Consider the following 24,706-nt stretch of genomic DNA (forward strand, 5'->3'; position numbering starts at 1 on the left):
CCTGACCTCTCTCCCATAGGCACTACTTCTACTTCTGTTGAGCCTTCTTCAACATTTCCTTCACCTTGTTTAATTCGATGATAACGTGCCATAATCTTCTGAATATTTCTTTGTTCTACTTAATCAGATCTTTTCCTTTCATATATTTTTTGCCTTCCTCTCTTGTTTCCCATTATAAAATCAAAATAATAATAATTTATCCCTTGCCTCAAGATAAATTTCGTGCAATAACCAGATAAAAAAATCACTGTACGGATTTGTCTATTGTTGTCAGTACTTTTAAATTATTTGACAGAAATCAATAAAATGCAGTCGTCTGCAACAAGGCATAAATATTCTTCATTATATGACTAAAATCTGCGAGTTGCATTCTTTACAAGTAGCAAAGCACCAAATCCTTCTTAAGCCATCATTGAATCACAAAAAAATAACATGGTATGAATACTAGAATGTTTGTCCTAAAAAATAAAATTTTCTTTCTTATAAAATATATAATTGTTTTGTCTCTTTAATTTTTTCGTTCTTAGTGTAGGTCTAGAAAAACGGGTTAAATGCATAACATACTATGAGAAATCACAAAACTCAATCAACATACATTAGCACCCACTAGTATACCATGAAAGCCAAACTAATCAAAAGAAGAAAACACAAGGTTAGAAACCCCCTCTTTCGTTTGTAGCTCCCATGTCCTTCTTTCTTATGCAAATGATGTAGCTCCAAAGTTTCCTAAAATGCAAATTTTGAGTGTTTTGAGTAATTTAGAGTGTTTCCTAAGGTTTTGGGATGCAATGCAAGGTGTGGAAGTGCAGATTAGGGTTTTGGAGCCTAGAATGAAACACCTAATTACCAAGTGCACCCTAAAACTACCAACTGCGCCCATGCAGACAGTGTTGCAGTTGATAAAAGAGGTCAAAACTTGATAATTAAGATGTGGGTATGCAAGATATGAGTGTTTTTGATATTTTTAAGTGTTTAGGGATGTTATGCAATGTGAGGAAATGTTAAATGACTTAGGGTTTTGATATGCAAAGTACAAATGTCCTAGGGATGTTATGCAAGTGCAAATGCAAGGTGTCATTTTGAAGGTATGCAAGATGAAGATTATGATGTGCAAAATGAAGTTAGGGTTATGTTTTGGACTTGGTAAGGATGTTAAAGGTAGGTTTACGCAAAGTGGACTATGCAAGGGATGGTATGCTAGGGTTGATAATGACGTTTAGGCTATGCAAAATGAGGATAGGTGATCAAGAAGACAAGTTGGTTGATGGACAATTTGATAGGGTTTGATAGTGAAAATGATGCTAGGGTTTGAAAAATGCAATATGAGGGGGATATACCACTAGGGTAAGTCAAAAATGACATTTAGGAATATGATTATGCTAATGATAGCTCGATATACATAAGGTTTTTTGAACATAGGTGAAATCTTTACAAGGTATTAACCTAAGAGTTTAAAGTTATGACAATAGACTTTGGATCTTGACCAAAAAAATGACAAAAAAAAGATAAGATCAAAATGACAAAGCCAAATCTACCTTGACATAGGTAGTAGTTGGGAAGCTGGACTGAAACTAAGGCAATTCTAAGAGCTATGTTTTCCAGATTTTTTGTTGAAAAATGGGTCAAACTTTACTAGTGCCTCTATAGAGAGATCCGTAAAGGCCCAAATGCTGAAACCTTAGCCTTAAGATTTTGAGTCACCTATGGAGGTACACCAAAAAATTAACATAATTCAACTTACGATTTAGGAGATCTAGGTACCCGAAGTTAGCCTAAGCGACTACTAGGTCTCTTTCCCAAATTGGTGTCATTGTTGGTGAATGCATTGATAGGCTCCACAAAAGGACTGAGATTGTTTTGGCCTAGTCATTTGCATTGTTTTTTTATTTCAGTAAAAATAGCTTTTCACATTTCTAACAAAATAAAAGTTTATCGTTTAAATGCATTATTCATCTTCTTCTATTTTAAAATATATTATTTAATATATATTTAACCAAAAAAAAAGGTATCTATGTAAATATGTATATGTATCATTATTACTATTTAATATAATTATATCTAATCTATTTAATCTATTATTAATTTTTACGTAAAAATAATAAATAAAATATATTACTCTTAAAATACATCTAAAATAAAACATGTCTTATAATATATTTTTTCTTATTCAAACATAAATATTTTCTTATTATGTTGATATTCACTGAAAAGGAGATTTAAATTTGAAATATTAGTAATATAACAATGTTGTAAAAGCTTCAAAAATAATTGAAATTCTTAAATATAAATTTATTCAATTAAATAGGTTGCATTAATTCTTATGTTTATAATAATTTAATGAAAAAATAATTTACAATTAAAATGTATACTTATTAATTATATTATAATGAATGTAAATATTTACAATAGTTATATATAGATCACTACTCCAAATGATAATTAAAAGATAATATAGATAAAAAAATGTCATCTAACAAACTTAAACTCATAATATTAAATGATTCATAATAACATATTTTTAAATTTAAATATATAATTATTTGATATGTTATAATTGACACAAAGAAAAAATAATAATTTGAGAGAGAGAGAGAGAGAGAGAGAGAGAGAGAGAGAGATGTGGTTTGGTAGGGTAGGGGGTGGAAAGGAGATAGAAAGAGAGAATATGCAAAGGGAAGAGAAAGAGAGAGTAAGGGATTGAGAAGAAGAGGGATATGGAGATGAAAGGAAGAGATAAACAAAGATAGTGAGAATGAAATATATAACTAAGAGAAGGTAGAGAGGGAGATATAGGGATAGAGATGGATAAAGGGAGAGATGTAGAAGAAATATGGATATAGAGGAGAGGTGTATGTGGAGAAGAAAAGGGATAGGTGATAAGAGAAGTGAAAGGGGTAGACAGAGATGGAGGGATGAATATAAAAATGAGACACAAGTAAATAGTGTTTGTGTGTGTGTGGGAGAGGGAGAGAGCAGTGAGGGAGAGACACATTCAAGGAGATAATTCAAAATGAATGCTCAAAATGATGTGTAGGACATCCGAAATGATGGTTAAAGTAGTCAAGATGAGGGTTGGGTATGCAGAGATGCAAGATGGAAGATGCAAAGTGATAATTTTTGAGGTGAAATGCAAAGGATGCAAGCTTAAATGCTAATGATTGCAATCTGAATATGAGGGATACTAAAAAGGTGCTATATGAAGTCTATATGATGCAAGTATGAGGCTCAAACTATAAAGAATGCAAGTGGATGCGGCAAGAGTGAAATCTATGTTTTGCCAAGCACGTTTAGGAGCACAAGTTGCCATGTTTTCCAAGGTTTGAATGTATTGAACCAAAGTTTGTGATGTTTTGACAATGTTTGATATTTTGACAAGGTTTTGCAAGTTTCCAATGTGTAAATTTGAATGTTGGCTTTTATCTTGATTATATTTTACACACACATAAGACACATTAAGACAAGAATAGCTGTTGTTAAAAGTGAATAGTCACACCACAACCTAGGCTTTAGGACTGTATCCACTGAATTCCTACTTGAACTAAAGTTCAGCCGCGCTTATCCAGAGCAAACAACTTAGGACCTTTGCACCACAGGCTCCCCCTTACAACGCACTCACTTCTCGGGGCTACCAAGATCCGCTTCCCAAGGGGCATGACTTCCCAAGGGACTGTTGTCTCTACTAAGGACCACGAGAATGTAGGATGTCTTCACGGGCATCGGTGATCCCTTGAGCTAGTGGATAGAAAGGATTTTGGCCACTAAAACATGGTTTTTAGTAAGGGCATTCCATTCAGCAAGTGAGTGATAAAATTCCTCAGAAGGTCTCCCAGCCCCGAGAACTGAGGTTTGATGCACCATAAGGGTACTGGAGGAGAGCTATCACTCAGCAATACCGCCGACACGGCTTTCACCGTAATTGAGTTTTATAATGCGACTGGAACATTGACCTGGCTTTTGGCCCGTTACCACTCTGAGGTCATCCCCTGGCATACCCAATATCGAGTATCTTGGTCCAAGGCAGGCCTCCTATAGAAGTTACATGGATTTCTCTTACACCCAAGATCCACGAATGGTGAGGGGAGAGGATATGTCCAATGCAACTCCTAGGGATTCAAACACTGTAAACACGCCAGGCAGAAAATAAAAAGTTCATTTTAAGCACCAAACGAAGTGTTATTTAATGTAATAAATCCACACACATGGTTTTGACAAACACACAATGGTCTTCGACAACGTCCTGCAAAGCAAACATTAGTAGTTTATAGTTATGATTATGTCTTCATCCCACAATTGGCACATGCTGCAAGGAGACCATTAGTAACACAAAATCATCTAATCTATGCTCTAGAAGGAAATGAAAACCTTAGATTATTTCTTTATAGAAATTGAGAATTCATAAAGAGTTATGGCACATTTATTTTTATTGAATGAATTTGATTTGAAAATAAAATTAAATATTTTTCATTAATTCAAGTTATAAATTAGAAAATTCAATTAAATGTAACTGTTGAGATAATTAAAGTGAGATAAGTAAAACTAACATGTAACCACACGTTAAAAGTATCCAGTTTGAATCTATTTAACTTCAATGTATCATTTAAACAACTTCACTAATGAAAGAAAGAAAGAAATAATTTAGATGTTCAATTTTTTTTTAACAAATTCAATATTTAAAAAAATGAAAAAATCAATGAGAATATACATTTCTTAACACCATGAATGTGTTACTAATTTTTAATTTAACTTCAATGCATCCATTAAACAACTTCATTAATGAAAGAAAGAAAGAAATAATTTAGATATACAATTTTTTTTATCAAATTGTGAACGAAGATAGGAAATATTGATGAAAGCGTGAACGAAGATAGGAAGAACATTAATTTTCAAATATTGAGAAATCTCTCACTTGCCTTCGATTTATTTGTGGACAAAATTTGTGGCAAAGACAGGCCTGCAATGCACTATCAAGTTGATGCCAAATACGGAGATTGATGGCACAAAATGACATCTATGATGGAAATTTGCAATCAATATTGAAATGCAAGACATGGCGGTTTTTGTTTTGTGGATAGAATGATGTTTCATGCATGTAGACATAGGTCCCATTTTTGATTTTTTTTGGTTTTTTTGACTGTTCGCACGAACACGAAAAATTTAGGCATGTTCGCGCGAACATGGTCACTTAATTTTCTAGCCGCTATGAAATTGCAATGGGCATGTTCGCCTAAACATGTGTTCGTGCGAACATGCTCAATATGTTCGCATGAACACCATGTTCAGGCGAACACCCAAAATTAAGAAAATTTCAACCCATTTTTCATAATTTTTAAAATTTTTTGCTCTTTTGAGTCCCATAATTGTAGGAGAATGATCTCCTACTGTAAAATAAAAAATGTAAAAATGTGCTGCTTGGAGCAAGCTTTCCAATGACTATAATTTTAATACATATTTTAGTCATTAAGACTTTCAAATATGAGTTTAACTCATTATAGGTTCATTATCGATTGAACATCAACCGACTTCGACACCTCGGGAAAATTAGTAAATTAGGTCAATTTTTTTTTGAAAAATATGTAGGCACTAGCTTATTGAGATACCTTCCTATTCAAAAAAAAAAAAAAGGTTTATGATAAATTGACTTCAAATTATCTGTGTCAAATGGAACATATGTCTGAATTATGATTCGTGTCACTTCAAAACTTCATAAACTATACAATATTCAACAAAAATAAATCAAACCAAGTGTAGACACTGGATATTGATGTTACAAATCCAACGCCGAAAGAATTACTTCATTATCATTTCTAGAAAAAAAGTTATGTGTGTCAAACGAACTGTCACTCTTTAAAATATTAAATTTTATTATGTACCACTTTTCGGAGGAGATAAAAAAAATTGACATAATTTTTTTTTTTTAAGATTAAAAAATATAGTTAAAAAGTAGGAACAAAGTATTCAAAATCACTAGTTTATGTCATCTTGAAATTATTTATAGTTTTGGAGATATAGTCACTTGAACGTGACGTTTGTTGCAAAAATATTGATTTCAGTGTCAAAATTGGTCAAAAAGTGGAACCCATTATTGTGGGATCACCCAACAAGGAATCTATGGCGATATATCAGTAAATATTTAACCTATTTTTGTGAAAAATTTTCTGTGTTGAAATTTTTAGAATTTGTAAAAATGCCTCTTAGAAGGGATTTTTTCAGGAAAATAGATTTCGAGCATAGGAATGTCCACGATGATTTCTTGGAACAATTGAGTGCCTTAACCAATGAATCAACAAGAGATAGAGAGCTAATTCCTAAGAGCCCTAGATTAAAGGTCGACAAGGGCCTCTATGACAAGGGCAATTTGTTGAGAGATGCACAGACATCCATGGGTGGCATGGAGTTATTCAAAAGGTGGTTCTCTCAAAGAAACTAGGACATGCCTCATAATAATAATTGGGAATTTGATGTAGGGAAGCTTTTTGCACCTAGTGTGTTCATGGGTGTAGACTTTCTAACCATGATGGCAAGAAGATATGATCCCATGTTGTGGTTGATACAAAATCATTAAGGGATGGCCTATTCAAGGTGACAATGGAGGTAATTAGGGATGTTTTCATGCTAAACCCTAACTCTACCCTACATGAAGAGATAGATTTTGGAAAGTTGTAGGCTAATTATGATGGATAGAGGGTATATCTCAGAAGTGGGCCCTTATAAGAGTATTTTTCTAGGGTTGGGAATTTGACATTGGTTACATAATCTACCCCAAATCCTTTATTAAAGAAATACTTCAATCCTAGAGTACATGTATTGTATGTTTCTCTTTGTAATATTTTTGGTATAGATGAACATGAATACATCCTAGCGCCTCTAGTGTATATGATAGCTCAAATTCTTCAATATGGAATTAGTTCTATTTTTGATTCTGCTTCCTTTTTGGCTGAAGAGATTCATATGGATTAATTAGCATAAGCAAGGTGAAAGTGGATAACCCTTTTGGTTGGTACTTTATGCTAATGTATATGTGTCTATTTAAAGGTGTTTCTATGTTTGAAAGGGAAATGGTTTTGGAAAAGGAAAGAGAGGGTGAGAAGTTTCCTTTGCAGTTATGGAGTGCTAATATGACCTGGGAGGTCACATATGCTAGTTTTGTCAAGTTTGATAGATATTTTGAATAAAAAATGAGGGCACTTCTAGTTGAGGACAACCCTCAAATTCCTAAACCCTTGTTGGAGTTGATTAGGCCAAAGGGGCATGCTATAGGGTTGAAGGTAAGTCATAATTGGGGAGACATTATCCCTTACTTTGTTTGTACTATTTTTAGAGTTTATGGTTTTTAGGGAAAACCTCATGTTTTACCCTACCAAGTCCCTCTCAAGGTAGGTATTATTGAGTTGTTAAGGCAAGTTGGAGGGCTTGAGGAAAGAGAATTGGTGGGAAGATCAAGAGGGAATTTTTTCCCTAGCTTTATAGTTGCCCACCAATTCATAATAACAAAAGGTGGTTGGAAACACCTTGGAATTTTTTTCGACAAGTATCAGTGGCATAGTCCCACCATAGGTTTGTAGATCTTGTGGAGTTTTCTGAAATGTTTAAAGAAAGAACCAAGGCTAGGAGTTATAATCATGTTTTATATTATCCTAAAGATATCATAAGGAATGAATTCTTGTTGTAAGAATAAGAGGTTAAGAAAGAGAAATGGTGAGCTTTTAGAAAATTTATTGAATTCATTCACACCCTAGATAATAATTATGACCCATTGATGTCACATTTTGCAGCAATCATGAAAACCTTGAATAAGAAAAAGGAGATTTTGATAAAAAACATATCCAGATCAAGCAAAGGAGGTGGAGAAGAAACTAGCAAGAAAATCTATCATAGATCTAGGACAATACACCCTCCAACAAAGAGCCAGATATAATGTGGCTAGAAATATAGATACACACCATGTGCTAGTATACTAGAGGCAATACTATGAAATCCCTCCCTCAGAGCCATCTACAAAGAGACAGAAGTTAGAGGAGGGGATATCATGAAGGGTTGAAGAGTATTTACCTTCCCAGACTCCTATGCACTTTGATAGTGAAAAAGCACTAATGAAGAAGCTGAGGCGAATGGGAGGTCAAGATGATGCTTTAATAACAACATTAGATTTAGAACAAGGAATGCCCCAAGAGCCCCTAATGCTAGTTTTGGACCTCACAATTGAGGATTTCAAGGGGAGGGAGATAAATCATGTTATTGAACAAGCTTCTAAAAAAATCATTTCTAATGATGATTTTGTTAAGTTTAGGGCATTCATTAATTTTTTTGTGGAGAATCAATATTTCAAATTTTGAGACTAAATGCAAGAAAATGAAAGTAGAGCAACTTGATATGGAGGAATCTGCCATTGCAAATAAAGTTAAAGAAGAGTTGATATAAAATTTTGATCGAATAACTCTAGAGGCTGGAAGGTAATTGTTAAAAGATGTCAGTGTTATGATGCTCCCTAAGTGGGACATTGCTAATGCCATGGTTTTTGATGCCATTAGGAAGGCAAAGGAAACCAAGTTCAAAATAGAGAAGGAAGTTAAAGAAGCCCATAAAGGAGTGAAATATAGTGGAGACCACCAAGTATTGGTGATGTGGTCAATTTAAAAGCAGGCTGAGTCTAGATTCCAAAAAATTTCAGATTCAAAGCATATAGGGAGCCTGATGGTATATAAAGTGGCAGAAACCAACAGTGAAGAATCAACCCTAATGAGTAAAGAAGTGTCTGATTTCAATGTGGATGTGGCTAGAAAAGATAAGAAAAAATTCATTGATTTGAACACTAGATTTGATTTTTTTGAAGAATATGATGGAAGGGGGAAGAAAATTAGTGAAATAGAAAGAATTATTTTCAATTTCAAAAAGCAACAAGGAAAAAGGAAAATGGTGGAACAACCAAATCAAGCCATGATTGTAGCATCTCCTTCTCCACCTCCTCCTAATGGAACCATTATTGATATCCCAGATACCCCCCAACATCAAGATTTCTATACTAAAGAGGAGTTAGATGAAGAAAAGGCCAAAGTCAAGGCTACCTAGGTGGAAGCATTGTAAAAATATGAAGATAAAATCAGGAATGCTATTATGTTTTTAGTTGACTGTGTTATCTAGCCCATTTTCCACTTTGAAATGTCTAAACTAGTAGACATGTGAGTTGAGTTTAAAAATAATGAACTTGTTTTGAGACCAATTTTGGATAAGTGGATATATAGAGAACAAGATCTAACTAATTGGTGTGTCAATCTCATTGATAAAACTAACACAAATACTTTGATTGAAAAAACATATGATTAGACCATTGACCTACTAGATTTTGATACAGAAGGGATTATTTTCATAGAAAGATGAATGTGTGTTTCTCTAGATATGTGAGTAATAATTTTGATCTCTTTTCCCATATTTTAAGCAATCCAATTAATTTCAAATAAAAAGAAAGGTGGGGAAATGAGTTGAAATAAATTATGAGTTCAAGAGTGAATGGTATTATAAATAAGGAAGATAATATTTGGTTTTCTAGGGTAGTGGAGGAGATAGTAAATGCCCAAATATTTTTTGATTCTTTTTGGCCCAAGTTTGAAGAACTGAAGAAGATGAGAAGGATCATCATGACAAAAGAAAATGAACTACTTAATTTCAATTGGCCTGATGACTCTATTTATAATGAGTGGACAACAAAATATGCCATAATAGAAGAATCTTCACAAGTAGCACCAAAAGATGAATCACAAGACAAACTATTAAAATTAACCATGGACATAAATAACAATTACATGCAAATATAACCAATATTAGAAAATAACGAATCACATAGAAGAGAACACAAGACATAAGGATTTAATGTGGTTCAACCAATCCTTGGGCTATGTCCACCAAGAACAAGTCCAATATTATTATTATCCAATGATTACAATCTACAATCCCTTATAGCTTACTACTACCACAAGAAGCTACAATATCATCATACATCTTGAAATCCCTAACCCCAAGCTATTTTATACAAGCTTTTTCTACTTACAAAATTAGGGCTATAATAAGTCATCCAATAGAAAAAATAACAATAAATGCTTTTTACAATTGTGAGGCATTTTTGGCTTCGGGGCACTACCCCCTGAAACCCCTGCAAGGGCGTTGTTCCTTGACCCACCCTATACTATGACAATGAGCACACTTGGGGTGCTTCCCCAGGACCTTATCTTGGGGACGCTACCCCCAAAACCTCGTAGAAATAAATAGAGGGGTAACTGCACCTAATGAAGCTCTAAGTTTGATTAGGCTCCACATCACAATGTAAACAAATGACCAATGAAGAATAGAAATTAGTTGACAAGGTATTCAAGTAATGACCAAGGAAATAGAGGGAGTGGCTCCACAATTTGCACAAGAAGCTAAAAATAAAGTATTAGAGGTTGGTACAGAGTGTAAAGAAGTCAAAATTGAAGAAGCCCTGATTCCACCATAGAGCATAGACACCTAGAGTGCATAACAAATGATCATTGCTAGAAAAGAAAAAGTATTTATCATAATAAGATACCTTACTTTTTTGGTTCATCCACGGTGGGTATACTTGCTTAGAAAATCATGAAACTATTTTCATAATCAAATGAAAGATGCCACATATACTTAATTTAGCTATCCTATGGTTTGAAGATAGTGACATTTTGTCCTCTTATATACCTTTGTTTGTTCAAGACAACTGCCATTTTCCCTTGATGTCTAAAGTTTGTTGGAACCCATCCTATATAAATGAGTTCCCAATGCTAGAGGAGGTCCAAAATTTCATTCTTGAATGAACATATACTCTCATTTTTGAGTTTGTCTGGAACTATATAATTGTATCTTGTTAAGAAGTACTATTAATTGAATTACAAAGTTAGATGGCTAAGTCTATTTTTTTGAGTTTTTATTAGTTAAGTTGAACTTAGTTGTATATTTTCAAGAAGATTAATACAAAAGTATTTATAGTCTAGTTACCCAATCTAGATCTTGTCTCTTCTTGTGTTGCTTTTAATTTTTTGGAATTTGATGATAATGTTTATTGAGTTTCAATTATGATTCACTCCGAATGATATTTGAGTTCATGTTTTGCTGATAATTCGGTGGGTTATGTAAATGCTTGAAATGATTTTAGAAAATTGAAATTTGTCAAAAGAAGATCATGATAAGAATGAGATTTTAGATTGAGTATTGTTTTCCTCTTCACAAAGTGATAGGATAGATCTAGTTCTAAGTGTCAAAATTCCATGAGTAACAACCTAATGGATAAGGCATTGATCATCTTCTAAATTGGTGAAATCTAGATGGATTATATAGTACAAAACTAATCAGTCAAAATATTTTAATTTCATTGTTGTGAACTTGAGACTATAGCCTACACTTGTTTTGAGGAGTATTAGGGTTTAGGGAGTTTGACATCTTGTATCCCTTTTGCAATCCTAAAATTAGAATAATTACATGCATTTATATATTATTATGAATTTCATTCTAAGAAATGACAAATATGTTGAAGATTCATGGATTTCTAAGTATATCCTGAATTTTGCAGAGTTCAAAGGGAAGAAGATTGAAGTAGTCTTAATAATTGGTCCTATTGATTTATCTTAGGAATATCCATTATGGTCTCTAGCTGTCTCCTCTAGGTATCCTTTGTATTTACAATAGGTTGTTAAAATCTTGTCAAATCAAGAGCCAACAAAGGCAAAGACATCTTATGAAAATTTTGTATATCTAGACTTCTAAGCTACAAAATTGGCATCTTATGGACTTTGCGCACTCATTACTATGTCAAATCCACTTAAAGATGCATGGAAAAAATGTTTGAATAGTTCAAAGAGTAGTTTTGTTGATTTTATCTCATTTCTAAATAATTCATTATCAGGGAAGAAAGGTAGAATCAAGATTTTGACTTGTAAATAGTTTTTGACTCATCTTTGTCATTGATGTCAAAGGGGGAGTGATTGTATGGAAATTGTATGTATGAGGAGATATAAGATAGAACATAGATTGAGGGAGATTATAATCATGAATAATGAAAAGATGGTATATAATATAAATGATCCATATTTTAAAATTTTTGTATGGCCATGTGAAGAACTTCACAATTTTGAAATTTTGCATTTTGGGACTTAACCAATTTCCCATATGTTGCAGGGGATATTGTTATAAATTTGGCTAAGAGGTGAGTATGGAAATGCATTAAGGTTATAATTTATGGAAATATATCATCCATATTAAGACACCATGTTATCAAGACAAATTTTTGGTTTGAAGACTTAGAAATTTGTCTAAGTATCACAAAGTTTATTTATCAACATAGATGCATTTTTTTGGTTTACGAAGAGATTGAAATAAAGCTGGCATGTTCACATTTGAGGGAAGAAAGAATGATGTATTATGATACTACATGCAAGAGCATAAGTCATTATGACTAGTACAAACATAGTTATAAACGTTTTATCAATTATAGTATTGTACAAGAAGAACACAACATAGTGAAGGAAATAGTAAAATGTGTTTAGCAATTATTTTTGTTTACAAAAATAATTACTTGAATAATTAGGGATGAAATTGTGGATGTTAACCCTAACTTAGAAAAAGTTAGTTTTGCATTTTGGGACACCTGTGAAGACATGAAGGTCAATAGGAAAGAATAACTTGGTATAAAGGACATGGTTTTGAATGTGAAGTTGAGTAAGGTTTTTGTAATATATTTTTTATTTTAATATACTTGATGTAATATGTGATCTTTATGTTAGAGAAGAGAAGAGGTAGTGTATGTGAATATATGTACAAGAGCTACAAAGGACAAACCAAATATAGAAGATATCAACATTGTCAAAAGGTTTTTGTATCTATACCTTTTGTGTATAGAAAATATCATTGTAATAACATGTTTGGGTAGTGAAATAATGTTGCATACTTTTGTATTGTATTACTACAACTCCTAATAGGGTTGAGGCTTCTAATGTGGTCTAGTCCTCTAACAAGGAGTGAGACACTATATAACATGCTCCTAACATGGTCAATATCTTTCACCAGATACTTTTGATTGGTGGATCATTTTGTGGGTACCATCCCCACCAGGTTTTTCCCTTGGCCAAGGTTTTTCCATAGTTAAAAAATCATGGTATTATGAGTTGTATTGTGTTAATGCTATGCTTACTTTTTAGTTCAATCACATGTGTATGTTTTAAGGTTGTAAAAGATATCCATAGTTAGGTAAATGTTTATGGAATACTAATTCACTCCCTCCCCCCCACCACCCTTCCTCTTAGTATTCCTATATCTAATAGCTCAAACCTATATTTGTTGATCTTAGATTGGTTTTGACAAATGAGTGTCAACACACTTAAAGACATTTACTTAGTTCATGCTGAACTAGTAATGCATGCCAAGTACAACATGTAAATATTATACCATGCTGAGTTGCAATGAGTGCCGAGTCAATCATGTGCTGAGTCACTCAAGAGCTAAGTAGATAGACCATGCCAAGTAATTCAAGTTCTAAGTAAATAGTAGATGCCAAGTAGTTTAGGTGCCGAGTCATAATAGTGTATGCCAATGTATCAGAGACTACATATGTCGAGTAACACAGATTGGATATGTTTTTTTGTTATGGCACAAACAACTATCTAAATCATTTTTTAGCCAACCTAAGGATAGATTTTGATCTTTTAGAGATAAGGATGAATCTAGATGCAGATTCCCTATGTAATTACATGCATCCAATTTAAAATAGGAAGGTTTAAGTAGAAAAATGGATGAATCTCAGCGATAGATTCATACCTAACCCTAAGCCACTTCAATCTTCTTAAGGAGGACAAAACCCTAAATTTTTAACAATGTTGAGAGCATTGCAAAGGGGTGAATGATCAAATTGGAGGAGAAAAACAAGATAGTTTGCAGAGCATTCAAGGTGATTTAGTAGTAAGAGTGAATTACAAAATTAGTTAAGTGAAGAACAAAGGATAGAGGATACAACATTTATACATTAGATCATGAAGGATTAATTAGAGATTGGATAGAGGTGATCTGTTATTAGGCAAGCAAGTGCCGACTACAAGATCTATGCTGAGACGTTTTGACAAGTGATTTTAGTTAAATCTTGTAATAGAGTAGTCTTAATAGGCTGTATGAAATCCTTTAATAGGGTTCTTACTTTCTTGTAAGTTGAAGTCCTCTAACAAGACACACTTCTAATAGAGTGTTGAAATCCTCTAACAAGGTAGGACTTAATAGTCTTTGTAAGCCTTTAATAGGGAAGACCTTTCATAAGGTAGATCATGATTTATGGTCAAACCATTGTAACCTTAATTGGATACACTTTATTGCTACAATAGTGAAGATTTGTGGGTATCATCCCCACCTAAGTTTTACCTTCTCATTTGGAGGGTTTCTAGGTAATCATATCTAGTGTTAAGTGTGTATGTTTGATTACATGTTTACATGATTGATGCATATGATTTATATGTTATTTTAGTTTATTATGCATGTGATGTATGAAAGGTGAAAGTTTATGGATCCAAGTTTAAAGTCCTAATTCACCTCCCCCTCTTAGAAGTTTACTCCTTTCCCACTTGTAATTTCAACAATTGGTATTAGAGCTAAGTTCTCAGAAAGAGAAGCTTTGTAGCTTAGAGGAAAGATCTTGAAATGGAAGTCTACAAATTGGGAAAGACTATTGAGAACCAGGAGATTGAAATACATCTTATACTACATCAATTGGATGAAGCCATAAATGCTTTAAGGAGCTCCTTGAAGAGAAGGAAAGAAATTGCCATTGAAGAGAATGACACACTATACAAAGAGATAGACACCACCAAGCTATTTGTAGATGGTAACTCTAGTGAATTTGATGTAGAAGTTGTAGATCTAATGGAGAAGAATAGAATCCAAGTTGAAGAAATTAGAAATCTCAAGTTGGAGTAAGAATCACAAGCTATAGTGCTATGTGAGGTGATTGAACAAAAGAATAAAGACATGGAAGACAAAGCCATGATTAAAGAGGACAAAAGAATCTTGAACAATAGACTAGAAGAGAAGTCAACAGAGCTAACTAGGATCTCAAACATGTAATTGGATACCTTAAGCCAAATCATGAATGCTCATCATGAATTGAATATCAAAGACATTGAGATAACCACATTGAAGTTGTAGAATGAACAACTATAGAATAATCTAAAATGAGAAAAAGAAATTGCTGAAAGTTTCAACAAGCTAGATGAAGCCATTAAGTACTTTGAACAATTAGTAAAATCCCCAAGATCCAACAATGCTGTAGCAAGATTAGGCTACACAAGCATTGAAGAAGGAGAATCATCAAGAGTTGCTGAAGAAAGGAACATCAAAGGTAAGAACTCCAAACCTACTTGTTACTTTTGTGGTAAGAAAAGACATAATGATAATGTGTGCAAGAGGAAGAATACAAATTAGAATGCTAAGCCTAAAAACATGGTTCATTGTCATAAGTGCAACAAACAAAGTCATCAGGCATAGGAATATAGAACCCGAACCATGCATAAACAAAAATTTGAAGGATATTGCTACAATTGTCAGAAGTATGGACATAGAGCCTTTGAATGCAGATCCAAGTCCATGTGGTCATCAAACAAGATAGTGAAGGTAAGAAGCTATAGAAACTCTTATAATTGGAATTACAATACAAGATATAGCTGCCACTTTTGTCAAGAATATGGACATGTTCCTGAGAATTGTAATTTGAAACACTTTAGTGGTAACTACAAAAGGTGGTTGAGTCAAACTACATGCTTTAGCTATTTGAAGATTGGTCATTTTAGTAAGCATTGCACCAAGTTGTGAATTTGATAAAGACAAAGGCAAGAAAAATGTTGGACATACTAGAGATGAGATGAACAAGACAAGGAAAAAGAAAGATTCTTGTAGTACATCAAATGTAGAAGGGATCACTTCATCCAATGGGTCAAGTGATCACACCTCATCAAATTAAACAATCAAGAGGTATGTGGGACTGATATTTAAAGTATTATATCATACATTAGTTCCAAAAGAAGTTAGTACTGAAAGGATTACATTAGCAGGAATGAAGATGCAAGATGTTGAAAATTCAAGATTAAACTTTTAAGTTTTTATGTTGTTGCCGAGCATGAGAAGTTTTCAATGGATGCCAAGTGGAATGATAGTTGATGTCAAACTATCAACCTAGCTAGTTGATGCTGAGTTTGTAAATAAATGCCAAATGATTGTAAAATCAAGTTAATGCCAAGTTTACAACTATACAAGCTCTAAGCATTAAATGCAAGGGTTTTTGAAGGGCATATGGTAATTTTTCACTCATTTTTCATCATTTCAAATTCAAGCAAGAGAAAATAGAGTAGAAGGTGATTTAGAAACTTGTTCAAAGTGATTGCAAAGATTTCAATGATGACCTCACATCAACATACATATTTTATAAGGTATTTATCACAAGCTGGGCTACATAGTTTTTATTTGCTTAAACCCTAGTTTGACAAAATGGAATGTAGTTCAAGGAATATAGAAGGGAAAGATATTTTAAATGTTTATCTAACAAGTAACGAAGTCAAACAACCCATATTCAAGGCCATCCCTGATATAGCATATAAACAAGATCCCTCTGGTGCACTATCCATGATCCTGCCAAAAGTTATTATGGTACAAGATGTTATGAAATGTTACAATTGAAAAATAGGAGGAATAGGAGAGATGGAAATAAAAGAAGCCTATGATAGACTATGTGAAAATGGTGCTTTGAAAAAAGAATTCAAAATCATCAAAAGGAAGGGTTTGACCTGTGCGCTAGACTTTCCTACTATTTTCAAGACTGAATGGATTAGAATTGTGTTAAGCTGAATACATGATGGATCCTTGTGGTTAGAAGGAGGACCAATAAATATTACCAAATGAATAATCCATAGGGTTACTAGTTTCCCAACCCTGGATCGGCCCAAGACTATGTGAAGTGACTCCAAAGAGGTAATAGAGAAGAATACATGAGCAAAATGGAATAAAAGAGGAATGGATATAGACACTATAACTGATCCTCTGATAAAATTTGCTATTAGGGAAATGTCATATAAATTCTATCAATCTAATAGATTGAATAGTGTACCTTGTATTGTAGTAGATGTTGGCTACAAGATTGTGAAGAAAGATCATACATATGATCTGGCAAAACTCTAGCTACAACAATTAATGGAGAACCTTGGAGCTATAAGGAAAACCAAAAGTGCACAATGCAAATTTGTTTCAATACTTATCTACATATTCTTCTATGTATAAAATACATTCCCCTCTTTTGGTACAGTTGGATGGAAGACCAATAGGTCAATTGCAGTTCAGATAAATGAGTATATTGAATAGATGGGAGAAAATTTTGAGACATTTATAACTAGATACTTTGAAGAGTTTAAGAAGTCAATGAAGAAAAGGATGAGGATACTTGTTTCACTAGTTGAGAAACACAACAATGATATACACTTTCTTGTTTAAGCTCATTATACCTTTACACAGGCTTCTACACCAAGGGTTAGATGGTTAACACCACTTGGATATGAGATTAATGTTGATGAATCATTGACAACAATAACTACACTTATAGTAGAGGAATTTGACAAGACTACAAAAATCTTTGGAAATTATGATGTGATAAAATCAAAGATTGAAATGGAGTTGAAAACTGCCTCCACACTTAAAAGAAAGATAAACTGGTAAAGAAGCTAAAGGCCAAATTTGGTGAAGGTGCAAGTGAGGAAGAAGAGGATGAAGAAGAGCAAGAAAAAATACAAGGAGCTCTTGCATTAACCCAAGGCATAGGAGAGGACAAGGAAGAAGAAGAAATAGAAGGTGTCAAGGAAGAAGAAGTCAAGGAAACACCCATACAAGCTGAGCCAAAGAAGAGAAAGGATAAGGAACACCCTATGGCTAAGGCAAAGAAAGTTATCAAATCTATCCCAGCCAAGCCTACTGCTTCGATCACCAGAGCCAACACACTTATAAACATACAAAAGGCCAAGGAGAAGACTAAGGCTATAGATCAAGGAGGCCAAGTGTAGAAGAATTAGAGAGGAAAATATGTTGCACAGCCTGAATCAGATGAAGAAAAGACTAAATCAAATGATCTGAGTCAATTCAAAGTGGTAAGTCACAAACCACTTTCTGATATTGAAAATTTGAGTGAAAATGTCAAAAATATTGCAATTTTTCCTGGATTTAAGCATATTGATTTTGAAAAACTTGAGAAAGAAGAACAAAAGTTAGTAGAAGATGCCCTATATGCAATGATGTCTAAATTTAAGACTATTCCATTGGAATTTTCTAACTCAGTACCTAAGAAATTATATGATTTAGTTGAGCAAAAATGGCATTATTGTTTAAATTTGGAAAAACAAATAAGGGAAACTACATTGGCCCAAGTAATGCTAGAACTGACAAAAGGGAAGATTGCTAAGGCTACTAAGAAATATTGAGTTAGGTTTACACCTAAGTATAGAGCCTTCAACATACTTCAAAACAACATTGAAGATGTGGTAAAAAAGTCTACCCAAATATGGAAATTAATCTATAGGTTGACCACTATAAAGCAAGGAGAAACTAACCCTTTTGAGGGTAAAAGTGATGATAAAGATGAAGATGAGAAAGAAGATGATGAAAAATAGGAAGATGAAAATAAAGATAATACAGTTAGGGAAGAAACACAAAAGAAAGATGATGACATGGCTACAACTGAACAACAACAAGATGAACAGAGTGTGTAGGACACACAAGTGCTGAGTGTCAGTCCCCCACATAACATAGTTAAGTCAACAAAAATTATTATTCATCCTTGATGCATCAACTTAGAACATAAATCCACTAACTATAGATGACTTGAAGAAAATATTGAACCAATCTACATTACATGCTAAGTTATGTGATAATCCAGTCTTGGTGAGTGTAGATGAGCTCCAAAAGGCAGTAACTAACATCAAAAGGGACAAGGTGAATCCACAAGAACCACCTTCTCCCATCCCTTTAGTTACTCAAGTGAAACCTTTTATTCAAACTATAGTAGATGCACCCTCTAAGGTTGATATACTTGTGAAATTTATTACTCTTGAGAAGAATTAGGAAGAAGAAAAAGATACAAATGGACAGTAGGAAGCAGGATAGATAGTTTCATCTATACCTGAAGCACAAGGACAAAGTAGTATTCATGTCATTATATTAGACAAGAGCCAATTTGAATAAGGTAAGAAAACACCTAAGGCAAAGGATCAAGAAACCATCCAGGCACTAGTAACACTACCAACATCTAGCACTTCTACAAAAGTTCTTCAGAAGTCGAGCATGAAAGCTATACCATTGCAGATCTCAGTGCCAAGCTTAAGCTCTTCAAAATGTAAAAAGGTAATTCACTATGGTGATATCACTCTTGATGAAGAGATTATTATTCCAAAGTTTGATTATGATACAATGACCTTAGATCAAATAAGCATTTTACAACAAGCTTTAGAGAAGAAGCATCAAGAAATGATTAGGAAAGAATATAGGAAAAAGCAAGCACTACAAGAAATCAAAGACATCTTTTTACATGCATTTAGTTTACCTAATAATGAAGAGACCAAGCCACTACTAGAGAAATTTTTAGACATAGTAGAAAAGGTCAACAATGAAGACATTGATACAAGTGCAAAACTTTTAGACTGGTCAAAAAAGAAATTCTAGAGCAAGGTCAATGATAAGATATCTGGTGACATAGCACTAACTCAAGTTGCATTAGCAACAAAGGTTGAGGATGTGAAGAAGGTACTTGAGAACATATTCTCATTGTACACCAAATTTTGTGACCCTATACTCTTCACCCTAGAGACCAGACATCATATTCTAAGCTTGGAGAGAAATCTCAACATATTAGGTACAAGGTTACCTCTAAACCCAGCTCAGAGTGAGAAGCACTTTAATACATTACTTCAAAAATGAAGTTAATTAGCTATGTTAATAGTAGAAGAGGCTAACATAAGAGCCAAATTGATAAATATAGAGGCATTTCTCACCCCTCATATGGAGATACTGCACAAGGAGCTAGGCTATGCAGAAACTCTATTGAAGAAAGACCCCAATCTTTCTACTTTAGATGGCCTAGTACACCTTTCTATTGATCTTGCTATCCAAATGAAGTCACTGGATGTTGCATGTGACAACTAAGATGCAACTCTAAAAATCATAATGTAGGTTCACAAATCATTTTTGGACAAACACACTATCCGTGTATAGCCCATTTGACATAAGTATCAAAAAGGGGGAGATAGAATATAAGGGGGAGGATATCCTATGGAGAGATAGATAAAAAGGGGGAGACATAAAAAACGATGAGAATATCCTATGAGGAAGAATAAAGAAAGGGGGAGTTATACATTTTTGAGAAATACAAAGTAGAGATAAAAACATAACAGAACAGAGCATGAAAGAGTATAAGTGCATTGGAGTCAAAGAGTATTAGTCAGTAGAGACAAATCTACTTAGAATGGAGAATAGATTTTGGATACAAAACAAACATATTAAATCAGGAGGAGTTATAAATTTTGAGGTATATAGGTTATTGTAAAATTTTGAAAATTTTGAAGTTCTGTATATAAGCCGAGTCATGGATATGTTATAGTTGAGAAGATCAGATTGATTATGTATATTCAAGTGTTTTTAACACTCATGAAAAAGGGGGATATTGTTGATCTTAGATTGGTTTTGACAGGTGAGTGTCAACACACTTAAAGACATTTACTTAGTTAATGCCGAACTAGTAATGCATCTTGAGTACAACATGAAAATATTAGACCATGCCGAGTTGCAATGAGTTCCAAGTCACTCATGTGTTGAGTCACTCAAGTCCCAAGTAGATAAACCATGCCAAGTGATTCAAATGTCAAGTAAATAGTAGATGCTAAGCAATTCAAGTGCCAAGTCATAATAGTGTCTTCTGAGCATCAGAGACTACATATGTTGAGTAACACAAATCATACATGTTTGTTTGTTATGGCACAAACAACTATGTAAACCATTTTTCAGTTGACCTAAGGATGGATTTAGATCTTTTAGAGATAAGGACAAATCTATATGTAGATTCCCTATGCAATTACATGCAACCAATCAAAATGGGAAAGCTTAAGTGGCAAAATCAATGAATCTTAACCGTAGATTCATACCTAACCCTAAGCCACCTCAGTCTTCTTAAGGAGGATGATACCCTAAATTTTTAACAATGTTGAGAGCATTGCAAAGGGGTGAATGATCAAATTGGAGGAGCCAACAAGATGGTTTGTAGAGCATTCAAGGTGACTTAGCAGTAAGAGTGAATTGCAGAATTAGTTAACTGAAGAATAGAGGACAGAGGATACAACATTGATACATTAGATTGTGAAGGATTAATTAGAGATTGGATAGAGGTGATCTATTATCAAGAAAGCTAGTGCCAACTACAAGATCTATGATAAGCAATTTTGATAGGTGATTTCAGTTAAATCTCTTAATAGAGTAGTCTTAATAGACTATATGAAATCCTTTAACAGGGTGCTTACTTGATTGTAAGTTGAATTCCTCTAACAAGGCACACTTCTAATAGGGAGTTGTAATCCTATAAAAAAGTGGGACTTAACAGTCTTTGCAAGCCTTTAACAGGGCATGCCTTTCATAGGGTAGATCATGATTCATGGTCAAACCATTGTAACCTTAATGGGATACACTTTATTGCTGCAGTAGTGAAGATTTGTGGTGTCATCCCCAACCCATTTTTACCTTCTCATTTGGAGGGTTTTTGGGTAATCATATCTAGTGTTAAGTGTGTATGTTTTATTACATGTTTACATGATTGATGCATATGCTTTATATGTTATTTTAGTTTGTTATGCATGTGATGTATGAAATGTGAAAGTTTATGGATCCAAGTTTAAACTCCTAATTCCCCCCCCCCCCTCCCCACTTCAAAAGTTTACTCCTTTCCCACTTGTAATTCCAACAATTGGAATATTGATTCACTCCCTCCCCCCACCACCCTCACTCTTAGTATGTCCTATATCTAATACCTCAAACCTATATCCTCTTATACATTGGAGGGAAAATGACCAAATATACTAAAGGAGGCTCAAGTGGATGAAGTAATAATCTATTGTTTGGAAGAAGACTATATAAGTGAAATTAAAAAAAATGCAAGATCTCACACTAGATGAATAACGAAAGGGTTTTTTTGCATGTGAAAACATACTACAAAATAATAAACCAATTTTTGGATCAAATATGGGAAGTAGAAACATTGACTAATATATAACCAAATTTAAACCCCAAATAGGAGGTCAAAGATACCTTGGAGGGTTAGGGGTGAGTTAAAATCAAGGGTTGGTGCACTTACCTTTGACCCAACACTTTTCAATGAAACAACTTGCAAGTTACTATAGTTCTTACAATGAACTATTTTGTACCTCCTTCCACATAGGTGTTTCCTACTCTTGTACATAATAAAAGGAGGGAAAGGAGTTGTGGAAAAAGTTTTACCTAAGTCAAACCCCTAGTGAAGAACTAACCTTAAAATTGAAATAAAAAATGCTTACAAAGGAAGAGAACTATTTATAACGTGCAAAATTAGTGAGCAAACAAGTTGGATGGATTACTTACCAAAATATTTTGGGGATACTACAAGGGGGAATCAAGGGGAATAATTTCTTACAAAATAGATATGGTAAGTATTACTCATGAAGATTGGGTAAAATCATGAGACCTTAACTTTGCAAGTTTAAAATATTTGTATTTATTCCTAATGTAAGAGAGAGATTAAATGCAAGATAGAGATATATGTACATGTGATCTAGAAGAGAAGGTACAAAGAATAGGGGTAGAGATGTGTGCACCAATTAGAATAAGTAGAATAACGCTGGATAATACTTATTACCTATTGATTGGAGCCTTGAAATAAATTGATTTCTAGGCCGAGCAACTAGAAACCTACAAATCTTATCTAGGTATTTCTCTATTTTGCTACTTGGTATAGGTCAACCTCAAAAAATAATAGGAATTAGAAATTGGTCTTGAAATTTTCAATATAGGTATTTGAATTCCTATATAAATCACATGAACAAAAAATATAATAATAGGTACTTGTCAACGTATACATGATAATATCCAAACTTAGAATAATACAGGTCTAGAAAGTGCCCTAAAAGGATCCTTAAATCTTAAATCATTTTTTTTTTTCATTTGAATCTTACAAGTATTAAAAAGTATGTGTTCATATATGGGTGACAATATAGGGGTTAGCCTTATTCAACCCCCTATTTTGGTGATTTACACCTCCATAAATAGTCATTATAAAATGTAACATGTGCAGTGCTTGCGAATCTAGAATGAAGGGATCTATATAATGTAAAATGAAAAATGTCAAGATCTAACCCTCGAGAATGAAGCCCTAGCATGAAATTATAATTAGTATATTCTTGAATGTATGTCAATGTGTAAATATGGAACAACAAAGCATAGATCTAAAAATAACATTGAAATCATACCAAGCCCTCAAGGGATAAAGTACTTATATCCATCTTAATAATATGTTTGTATCTCCATGATGATGTTTTGAATGCTTGATTGTAATTGTAGATGCTTGGTTGAAAGATTCTAGATGATGAACTTCTTTTCTTCAATGGATAATTCCAAGTCCTTGGTTTTCACTTTATAATTGCTCTACACCAAATTAAGATGTCGACAATGTGTGCTTGCATGGTTATCCTTGTCATTATTTTTTCCAAATGAAGAAAATGAGGTTTCTTTTATAGTGATTGCATGATTAAATCTTGCATGAGCTGATTGTATTGTGTGTGGAAGTAATTAAATTTTAAATGGGCCCAAGATCCTATAAAATTAATATCTTTGATACAATTTGACCTCTAGTACCTCTAATCCTAGGTATAGATTGATCAACCTATACCATGGGAGGCACAAATATCAAGCAAACCTCTTGGATCTCAAACATGCAATTAGTTTAGGATTAAGTAATCAAATAAGTGAAAAAGTTTGATTTGAATGAGAAATAGAGTTAAGGTAGGATATATAGAGGATGATGCATATATATTAGATCCTACCTTGCTTTTTCACAAGGGAGTGAAATTAAGGAGGATGTGTTAGATCCTACGTCAATTTCATTTAAGAAAGCAAGAGAGAAATAGAATTAAGTGTTTTCACAGTGAAAGTGTATAATACAAGTACACTAAAGAAGAGATAAATAATCACTAAATTGAAGTGCTTTGAATTTAAGACAATAAATTTAGCTTGCATTTTAGTGGAAAATGACACTATTAGGATTATTTAGACAAAAAAATAGTTACATGAAAATATAAGGCCAATAAAACAAAGAAATGAAGAACATATAAATAGAGCATAAGAAAAAAAACTTAATATGGTACACCCAATCTTGAGCTATATCCACCAAACATAGAGTCCAATATTATTATCTAGTAACTTCAACTTGTTATAATATTCAGTCTCCCCTTACAACTTAATACGATTGTAAGAAGTTATATATTCTTTTTTGAAAGTCCTAACCCTAAGCCAATGTTACATGATTTATATTGGCTTAACAAGTTTACCCTAAAGCTACATGATGAGTCAACCTAGGAAAATGATTGATGAGTCAACTAAAAAATGATTGAAAAGTTAACCCAATTTTTTT

The sequence above is a fragment of the Cupressus sempervirens genome, chromosome 10 (assembly GCF_028749045.1).
Source record: "Cupressus sempervirens isolate cs-2001-9-10 chromosome 10, ASM2874904v1, whole genome shotgun sequence".
Classification (NCBI taxonomy): Eukaryota; Viridiplantae; Streptophyta; class Pinopsida; order Cupressales; family Cupressaceae; genus Cupressus; species Cupressus sempervirens.